This window comes from Tenrec ecaudatus, chromosome 17, assembly GCF_050624435.1.
Source record: "Tenrec ecaudatus isolate mTenEca1 chromosome 17, mTenEca1.hap1, whole genome shotgun sequence".
Classification (NCBI taxonomy): Eukaryota; Metazoa; Chordata; class Mammalia; order Afrosoricida; family Tenrecidae; genus Tenrec; species Tenrec ecaudatus.
In genome coordinates, this window is record NC_134546.1 from 46,767,844 (window position 1) to 46,778,596 (window position 10,753).

General features: G+C 41.3%; 2 pseudogenes; one reads left to right on the forward strand and one right to left on the reverse strand.

The window, feature by feature from the left end:
- Positions 1 to 232: 232 nt before the first annotated feature.
- LOC142430428 (interferon-induced transmembrane protein 1 pseudogene) lies at positions 233 to 607 on the reverse strand (annotated as a pseudogene).
- Positions 608 to 9,118: 8,511 nt separating this feature from the next.
- LOC142430925 (ganglioside-induced differentiation-associated protein 2 pseudogene) lies at positions 9,119 to 10,517 on the forward strand (annotated as a pseudogene).
- Positions 10,518 to 10,753: the final 236 nt, after the last annotated feature.

Sequence of the window (10,753 nt, forward strand, 5' to 3'; positions counted from 1 at the left end):
CACACACTTTTGAAGCCCTCTCATCCATTTGATTCTGGAACATAAGAAATACTCAGAAAAGGTTAGCCTCGTTATCCTCCCATTCTTTTCTTTTTTTTTTACACACCAGGGTGTTTTATTGAGTTTGCTGAGAGATGGAGATACATGCACACACGGCTGTGGACAGGAGCGGCAGCAGGCAGGCCAGGGGTCAGGTCATCCAGCAGGTCCAGGACACAGCATGGTGCAATGGCTAGTGGCCTCGCTGGCCCATCATCTGTGACAGGGCTTGGAAACTCATTCCTGTGCCCGTGGTGAGAAGAATGACGAAGATGAGGATTCCCAGGAGGCCAAGGACCATAGAGACGATGTTCAAGTACTTGGCAGTGGACACGTGGCTCTGGGCCCCAATCATGTTGCCCACCATCTTCTGGTCCCTAGACTTCACGGAGTAGACATAGGCCACGAAGCCCAGGCAGCAGCAGTTGAGGAAGAGCGTGTTGAAGAGGGACCAGACGACGTGGTCAGGCACGTGGGGTTCACTCTGGATGTTGATCACGGTGGACTGCATGGGGGTGGCCTGGTATGGGGTCCGCAGCACCCCCATCTTGAGCTCCTCTTGAGCCATCTCCTGGGTGTGAGGACACAGAGACCTGCAGAATGGGAAAGGCCCCTCCCATTCTTAAACTGCTTCTTTTCCCTCAGTTAATGAAATTTATTCTTCATTTAATAATCTTCGTATTTTAGAAGTTTTAGGTGAACAAAACCACTGGGAAGCTAGTCCAGAGTTTCTACTCAGTTTCTCCTGTTTTAACATTTTAAATCAGTAGGGGAGCCCAGGTAACATAATGATTATGGATGTCGCTGTTCCCACAAATTCAGCAGTTCCAAACCACCAGCAGCTCAGAGAGAGAAAGACAGGGCTTTCTACTCCCATAAAATGTTAAACTCACAAAGGCAATTCCACCTGGTCCTATATGGTCATTTGAGTCCACATTGCCTCGATGGCAGTGAGTTTGGCTTGGTTTTTATATCAGTATGGTACATTTGTCACAGAGAAGGAACCAATATTGATACAGTATTAACTAAAACCCACTGTTGTTGAGTCAATGATATCTCCTAATAACCCTGTAGGACAGAGTAGAAATACCTCTGTGATTTTCCAGGATTGTCCATCTACCCGGGATCGGAATGCCGTAGCTTGCTCTCCCAGATTGGTTACTGAATTTGACCTACTGACCTTTGGTTAACACCGAATCCATAAACTACACCATCAGGGCTCTAAAGTCAGTACTTTATTCAACCATCCTCATTGTTCGCCACAGAGCCTTCTCTGATCCAACTTTTTCTTTTTTGAATAAGCAGCATCACTGGGCAACAAATGGGGTGAAATGATGAGTCCCGGCTTCATAGTGGGACTGCCAAGTGCAAGGTCAGCAGTTTGAATATACCACCACTCTTCAGAAGAAAGATTTCTCTTTTTATTGTTTTATTAGGGGCTCATACAACTCATATCACAATCCATACATCCATCCATTGTGTCAAGCACATTTGTACATTCATTGCCCTCATCATTCTCAAAACATTTGCTCTCCAACTAAGCCCCTGGGTATCAGCTCCTCATTTTTCCCCTCCCTCCTCACTCTCTGCTCCCTCATGAACCTTGATAATTTATAAATTATTATTTTGTCATATCTTGCCCTGTCCAACGTTGCCCTTCACCCACTTTTCCGTGTCCATCCCCCAGGGAGGAGGTCACATGTAGATCCCACTTCCCAACCGCTCTCCCTCTACCCTTCCAGTATCGCTACTCACACCACTGCTCCTGAAGGGATCATCCACCCTGGATTCCCTGCGTTTCCAGTTTCTATCTGTAACAGTCTAGCCAGATTTGTAAGGTAGAATTGGATCATAATCATAGGGGAGGAGGAAGCAGTTAGAAACTAGAGTAAGGTGACCAGATTTTAACATGGGTAAAGCGGGACACCTTTGACCGGGGACAAGTGGGGTGTTCTTGATTAAAATATGGTCTATATGGAGCAACAAAAGTTTTCATAGAACGCAAAAATAGTATTGTAATATATTTTTTAAATTTCAGCAAAAGTCAAATTTACAAATATAATGCATTAAAAATATGTATAGTATTATTTTATTCTTTGGCATATTTCTCATTTGGGTGAATTTGTTTTAGTAGATTGCTGTCATTGTTTAAAAGGTCATGAAAATTTTCACAAGAATTTGTTAAATTATATTTCACACATAAAATGGCTTTCAAAGTCTTCACACTTAATTGTGATTTTTCTGATGTCCACACTTTATTTACCGTAGAAAAAAAACGCATTCAGATCGCAGCATTAGTTCCTGGTAAGGACAGCACGTATTCCACAATTTTTAGTGCATTATTGTATGGAACATGGTTTGTTTCAAAATGATGACGTATTTCTAACCATTTGTTCTCTCTTGTGATTTTTGCTGATGCTCAAGATTTAACCTTTTCCTTATCAATATATGTTAATAATGATACCTCATTAAAAAGATCATTTTTGGAAATATTACTATATGGGAAATTTTGAGTAATATGATCGAATAACTTTTGCACATCATTCCAATTAAGTTCTTGTTTTAATGTAACCCAATGAAAATGTTCGATATCATTGTAATGTACCGTCCACTCTTCTAAATAATCTATGCAGTTACTATAGAACTTTTAAACATGATTCATGATGTCTGCACGATGTATTGCACCTTGTTCTTCTAGCTGGTTTATACTATTATGGATAATTAAGAGAAGAAAATTATTTTCTAACCACTCTTGGCACTGAAATTTTAAATTATTAACTTTATTTGCTACTTTGATTACAGAAATTTTGTCACCTATAAGTTTTATAGCATTTTGAAACAGAGCTACTCGATTGTGTACAAGCTCTAGCCAAATTTTTGAAGATTCTTTTTCAAAAACCTCTTCTAAAATTCTAGGATATTTATCCTGTGATAGAAAGTAGGATTTCAAAGGATTGTATATTTTCAAAATTCTTTGGGCAGCTGGCAAAGAGCTAACCAGTGCGTTTTACTGTATCCAAGTATTTTCTGATACTCGACTTCCTCAGTTTCACAAAATTCTTTATTTCAACGTGTACAGTGTATATACAGAAATAAGAGTATATTTTAATAACAATATTTTCCACATCTACGGGCAACAAATCAGCAGCTGTTTGAATGGCGTCATGTATTATGTATCTTCCCTTCCCATTCTCCCGCTGTTCCCTGCTTGTTGTGCATTCTTTCCCAAAATCAGGACTTTTAAAAAATTGGGACTGTCCCGCCAAGAGCGGGACATCTGGTCACTTTAAACTAGAGGAAAGTTGTATGTTTCATCAGTGCTACATCACACCCTGACTGGCTCATCTCCTCCCCAAGCCCCTTCTGTAAGGGGATGTCCAGTGGCCGACAAATGGGCTTTGGGTCTTCACTCCACACTCCCAACCTCATTCATGATGATAAGATATTTCATTCTGATGATGCCTGATACCTGATCCCTTCGATACCTCGTGATCACACAGGCTGGTGTGCTTCTTCCATGTGGGCTTTGTTGCTTCTGAGCTAGATGGCTGCTTGCTTACGTTTAAGCCTTTAAGACCCCAGACACTATATCTATTGATAGCCAGGCACCATCAGTTTTCTTCACCATATTTTCTATGCACCCATTTGTCTTCAGTGATCATATCATGGAGGTGAGCACACAATGATATGATTTTTTGCTCTTTGGTGCCTGATAAATGATCCCTTCGGAACCACGTGATCACACAGGCTGGTGTGTTTCTTCCATGTGGGCTTTGTTGCTTCTGAACTAGATGGCCGCTTGTTTACCTTCAAGCTTTAAAGACCCCAGATGCTACCTCTTTTGATAGCCGGGCACCATCAGCTTTCTTCATCACATTTGCTTATTCACCCACTTTGTCTTCAGCAGTTTTGTTGGGAAGGTGAGCATCATAGAATGCCAATTTAATAGAAGAAAGTATTCTTGCACTGAGAGAGTCCTTGAGTGGAGGCCCAATATCCTTCTGCTACCTTAATACTAAACCTATAAATATATGCACACAGATCTATTTCCTAATCCTCATATAAAAACATTTGCATATGCACACACCTTTATTTAGGCCTCTATAAATGCCCTTTGCCTCCTAGCTCTTTCCTCTTTTTCCTTTGACTTTCCTCTTGTCCCACTATCACACTCAGTCTTCATTTGGGTTTCAGTGATTCCTCTTGGTTACATTGCCCTGGATGACTCCCTACCAGACCTCCTACACCCTCCTCACCACTGATTTGGATCGCCTGTTGATCCCTTGTCCCTGGGTTTGTTAACACCACTACCTATCCCCCACCTCACCTTGTCCCATGTCCCCCCGAAACTGTCGGTCCCATTGGTTTCCCCTTCAGATTATTCATCCAGCCTGTCTTATTTAGATAGACCTGTAGAGATAATAACATACACAAAAACAAGACAGAGCAAAACCAAGCAGCAATATACAGAAAGCAACAACAAACCAATGGCAAAAGAAAAAACACAAAAAGAAAGAAAAGCTTGTAGTTAGTTCAAGAACTGTTTGTTGGCCTTTAGGAATGTTTGCCAGTCCAGTCTTTTGGGGCACCATGCCCTGACCCCAAAGTGGACCTTCAACATTCCCTGGAGACCTCGCCACTCCATTCCCTTGCTATTCTGTTGCACGCCCTTAGTGTTTTGCCTTGGTGCGACGGCATCAGATAGGGCACAATTCCCACCTGTGTCTCCGGTGTTGTTCCTTGTAGGGCTATGGGTCAGTGAGGGACATCATGTCTCATAGTGGGGCCGACCATATGGTCCTCTGTGGACTGGCTGCTGTAATCGGGAACATTGTCCTCACGGCCTGGTGGGCCAGGATGTGCTCCACTCTCTCTTCCTCCCCCTTCATTTGATCCTGTGTGCCCCAATCAGATATGTCCCTCCCCAGAGCTGCAGATTCAGTGCTGTCCTTTGAAATAAATTCTTCTGGAGGGAGGGGCAGAAGAAAGATTTCTACTCCCATAAACAATTACAGTCACAGAAACCCACAGGAGAGGCTTGGGTCTGTTTTACAGGGCCGCTATGAGTTGCAATCGACTCAATGGCAGCAAGTGAAGGTAAATGATAGGACTGGTTTTAAAAAGAACATACTGATAATGAAATAATGAAATTAGGGATGGTCTATAAACTGATCGTTAAAACCTTTTCCTAAGACAACTTCCAGAGTTCATTTCAACCACAGCAGACAGGGTTAGAAAAGTACCTCCCAAGTCACCTATGCTGAAGGAGAACATGCGTCAATAGAATTGCCGTGCAAACGCGTGTCGCATGTTCCTTTATAAGAATCCTTTCTGATGATTGTCACCTTCATCTACTGCAAACATGACTGTCAAGAAAGAACAACAGTGGGCACAGTAAGCGGACACTGGACCCTACACTGGGAGTTAGAATTCCCAAGCAATAATCTTTACTTGGATTTAGGAAATAAAGTTTAAGAAGATAAGTATCCCAGCGGATAGCACTTTTCTTTAACAGTAAATTTATTTCAGTCCTTCACATTTTTTAAATAAAATAAACTTAATAAGAAATATATCCAAAACCCATCACCAGTGATGGTTACATCCTAAGAGATTTATCAATGAATATTTAATTGTTTTGTTGGGAGTTTGTGGAGTTGTTTTGCCTAGACCGCAATCCATCCCTTATGGTTGAGACCATGTTTTGAAAAACATCCTCAAAGGTTTTCATTTGGCCTGTTGCATAGTTAATGTAACTGCAATATAGAATATGCATGTTGCTGACCATGAGACTGAGGTATTCAAATCACTCAAGCATGTTAGAGTTCAGGATTAACAAAATCTTCCTCTATGCTCCAAAGTAATTAAATATGCAGTTCTTGGCAAAACTGCAAATTGGGAATGTACCTGACATTTCATGGAGACTCATTAAACCATCCAACATAATCCTCAGCAGGACACACTCTGCTTATTCCCTTGGTTTTCCAGGAAGTGTTCGGTTGCCACATGCAGATGCAAAAGCTTCTGACTTCATTTTTATTTTAAAAAATACATAACTCCATTTGGATAAACATAGCCTTCAATTTATGAATGCTAAGAATCCATAACCTAAGAATATAGCAATGGTCAGTCTACAGAGTTATTAAAATCTGCCAGCAGACCTCAGAGAAGTGGAGCACATACAATGTCTACTGCTTTGTTTTATATAGCAAGTTCAGATTATAACTCAAAGTGCTTTTGTGGAAATAATAATCCATAACCTCAGTGCTCAGGCCTCTTACATTGCCTTTTATGGTAGGTTGCTAACCAGAGTAGAGTCACTTCTACAATACTCAGGCCATATTGCTTTCTGCCCGTACGATGCTTCACCTCAGCCACCAGCACATGTGGCAATGTAGTGGGCAAACCTGTAGGAAGGATGGGAAGGTCCGTCACACTTCTGTTGTTTGTCTTAATCGAGTTTTGGTGACTTTTTCCTAACTATGCTCAAAAACTTTATATTTAAAAGGAAAGAGACTGTGGTTAGAGAAAGCAAAAGGGAACACAAATGACACTTGCTCCAGTGGTGCTGTGAGATGGGCATTGGGCTGAAAGGTTGGTGGTTCAAATTTACCAGCCTCCCAATAGGAGAAAGATGAGGCTGTCTGCTCCCATAAAAAGTTAAGGTCTCAGAAACCCTAAATAGAGTCACTGTGATAAGAATTGATATAATACAAGTGGGTTAGTGAGGAAAACCAAGGAGACCATACTTTATAGAGGTTTATAAAATTCAAAACTTCACTGTCTTCTAATCAATGCCAACTCATGGCAACCCTATAGGTCAGGGTAGAACTGCTCTTGTGGGTTTCCCAGACTGCAACTCTTTGGAGGAGTGGAAAGCCCCATTCCCAGATGCCGCATGCATTTCCGTGCTAAACTGGAATAAGAATAGTGGGCCTAGTTTACCTGTTCTCCTTTGTGGCCACATTCATGAATGGATAGATCTTATAGTGCTGGGTTCACGAATCCTACTCCAAGTGGCTCTGTAATTCATTCAAGAAAGTGCAGGCTCGGTGGTACCTTAACTAATATAGGAATTGGGTGGCAGTCGAAATCTAGTAAATATAAATGTGTGCAGAACCCAAGGCAAATGCTTCAGGCTGGATTACCTCTTTGTGCCTTATTAAAATAATTTTTAGGTTCATTTGGAAGTTTCTGATGCCTACAACTAAGCACCCAGCTGCCAGGAAAAAAAGCGGTATTTAGCAGAGCTGTTATATAGAAAGTCACCAGAGCTCAGATAAGTAGCAGGAGTCTCACTTTATGATGATAGCGGATTGCTTTCAAAGGAAAGCGCTCGTGGTACATGCAGAATATGTTTGCCACGTTCATTATCTGTGTCAAGGGAGTGTGGCTTTGGCCAGATTTGTCTGATTACAGAGCTAATGAATCACCTTGCCATGGCTGACCTCTGAATTACAGCTGCTGGGTAGCTCCTGTCGGAGTCAGTGGCTTGAGAAAAGCAGCCACGTAGACAGTCAGTGCAATCAGCTATGTTTACTAAGAGCTTGGATCGGAATCTGTTAAAAAAATGAACCCAAAATGAACTGCTCTGCCTAGCTAATGAGCAATTGTACATCTGCAATTTACTTATAAATGAAGAATTTCATATAGAGAGCGTTTGACCCCAACATGTTGATTCATAGACATAGGGTTCTACTCTAAATAACAGCTCCATTTTTTCAACTGATCTATCATAATTTTTCTTTTCGTTTGCATGAGAGCTTGAATTCTGAAATGGTCGTGGATGGCTACAGTCTACAGCACGGTCTCTAGTTATATGTTGAGTCTTGAAAAGAGTCCATCATTTGAGTTCTTTATGCTGCTTTCACACTGCTTGCTAACAATTAGACCAGTAGCATGGCTGTGCTTCAGCAAGGGCAGGCAAGGCTGGCTAGGGGCAGTTCAGAAAAGTGTGGTTGAAATAGATTAGCTGTGACATAGACAGGGATCACATTTATAACTCAGAAAATTGTATCCGGGCACTTACCGATAACATGGTATCTAATTTAGGTTAGAGGTTAGGTATCCTGGTCTTGTGTCTGTGGCTATGGCTACGGTTCAGGGTTGCATGATCAAGAGTCATAGACCAAGAATCATAAAGGCAGGTGGTCAAAGTTCCAGACCAGTCCTAGAGCCTAGAAATAGTCCTAGAGCCTATTTTAACCTACGATTGGGTACATATCCCTATCATGATTCTCTTCCCACATTTGAAATCCTGCCAGTTACAGTCTGGATTGACCTGTCACCAATCAATCTTGTCATGATTTCCTTTGCTCTTTCTCAAATACGAGGAACACTGTAACTGTGAATCAATGGATCCCATTGGTCTCTGTCATGAGCACAAGATGACAGTTTGTCTTACCGAGATGGTTATGTCCTTGTCCTATTAAAGGCTTAACAAAAGGGTCTGTAAGGAAAATTTTGAATCTGGGGTCTTTTTCCCCTAACACACTTTAAAGAAAAGTAACTTTGGCATTAGATTCATCATATGAAGTCTTTAAAAATTATATTATAAGCATCTTGGCATCATAGTTATTTATTGATTTGATATTTAGAAGTCCAGTAATCATCTTGTGGTGATAAACCAATTAGAAAATAGAAAGGAGAATAGATTTCTCATCAGATATGTCCCCCTAGTGTGTCATAATCATAAAAGTTAAGAATTATACACTTTGTACCATAGAAATACAATAGTGGGCTCAGATTTATATAAATCTATAGCCATGCAATTTACATCGTTTCACAGTTTCAGGTATCTAAACAGTAAAATGAAGTAAAAAACTCATAGATTTGTTTCAAAGGTTGGGCTGAGCGGCCAGAGATGCACTGGACAGGACCTAGGCATGAGATGAGGGCAGAGAGCCTAAGTTTGAGCTGTTCTTTGAGACAGAGAGTCCGGCCCTTCTCCTTTGGCTATTGGTGGGCTTTTTCTGAAGTGCTGTGAGAGTCAACGTGGCAATGAGAAAAGAGGCTACAGTATTCAGTGAATATTGAATTGCTGAGAAAGTTGGGAACAGATATTAGCTGATGTGTCCATTCCATGGATCCCTTGAGCAGCCCTTCCCGATTTGTGGATGTGGACACACTACCACACTGGGGAGGACTCATGTGAAGATGCACTAAATACTTCTGAAGCTGAAACATTACAGGAAGAACTTATGAAATCATTTTCTCTTATAAGGATATCAATGGAAAAATGGTTCATTGGAAAGGAGAAATAACAATACTAAACTCTACAGTGATTGTGAGTACTGGCAATGAGAGTCTCCCAGATAAGAATCCTGGGTCAGAAGGTATATTCATGTTTGCAGGGCCTGATTTGAAATAGGACCTCCAGAAACTTAAAGGGTGTGAGACAGTTGAGGCTAAGTTGACTAAAGGATTCCATCTAGTTGGTCATTCACACGGTGGGACCTAAGAAGAGCCTGTCACTACTGCACAGCAATGCAGAGTCCCCTCGACAGCTACAAGAGTTGGCAAAAGAACAGTCAGTCTTCTGTTGGATTTTGTGTCATAAGCTCCCTAATATGAGCGAGTCTACCTTTCAATAAGAGTCTACCTTTCTACATATACCGCACTTTGCATTGTAAGGAGATTTCTAGAGATTCAGGGGGAAACCATTGAAAAGGTAGCATTTGCTGTCTCTAAACTTGAAGAGGGCAACCACCTACTGAAGGCTGCTACCTCTGCATTTCCAAAGGTCACTGCAGACGGAGAGCTGGTCCTTGCCAGTCCTTTTTGTGGATGTTCAAAATTCCGAAGGGGAGCCTGTCGTACCTGAATGGCAGGTAAAGCTTGGCGCTCCAGATGACCAAGAAGAGGCGCATGGAGGCGATGGAGTTGACTTCTCTTTCATTGACTCTCATGTGTTTGCTCAAATGGAAGGAGATGGTCCTAGTTATCACTGGCAGTCCTGTAATCACAGGTTATGGCAAGCAAGCCCTGAGGACCTGTCTGATATTGTTTCTCTACACAGGTGTGGATAAATGTGGTTGCACAGTGATGGTGGTAGTTGGAAGAAACACCTTGTAACACGAGTAGATATTGATAAGGTGCTCCTGTGTTTTATCCATGTAGTTAATGGATCACTTCACTGTGAAGGAATATGTATTAGTGTATTTCACACCCTAACCAGTGAGTACTATCACCTACACTGTGATTTCTTGAAGAAACTCTGTGATGTGGATGTCAAGAACAAGAGGAATTGACAGCCTGTATATTTTGTTCAGCCAACATTTCGTTCAAAGGTGTCAGCACGTTTTTTCACCACCTTCTCTATCTCAGGATTGAAAGATGAAACACACCGTGTGAATAGCTTCTACTAGATTTTTTCCGCCATATCTCCAGAATAGATTGACTTTCCTCCTTTTGTCCTTGAATATGCTGCTAGAGACAATGAACCTTACTATACATCAAAACGCCCATCACCAGACATGTGACCTGCCTTCTTTCAGTGCTGCTGCTTACCAAGAATGCCACTTTCTCCTCCACTCACTACTTACTGACATTTATTGTGATTATTTATTTTTGCTGTACAAATCCAGAAAGCCTTTTGTCTCCACCTCTCTCATATTTTTTTATTGACTGCGTGTTTTCTGGCACCTAAAGCAACCACAATATGGTAACAAATGTCTTCAGAGTTAAAATAGAAGTTTCCAAAATCAATTCATGTGAT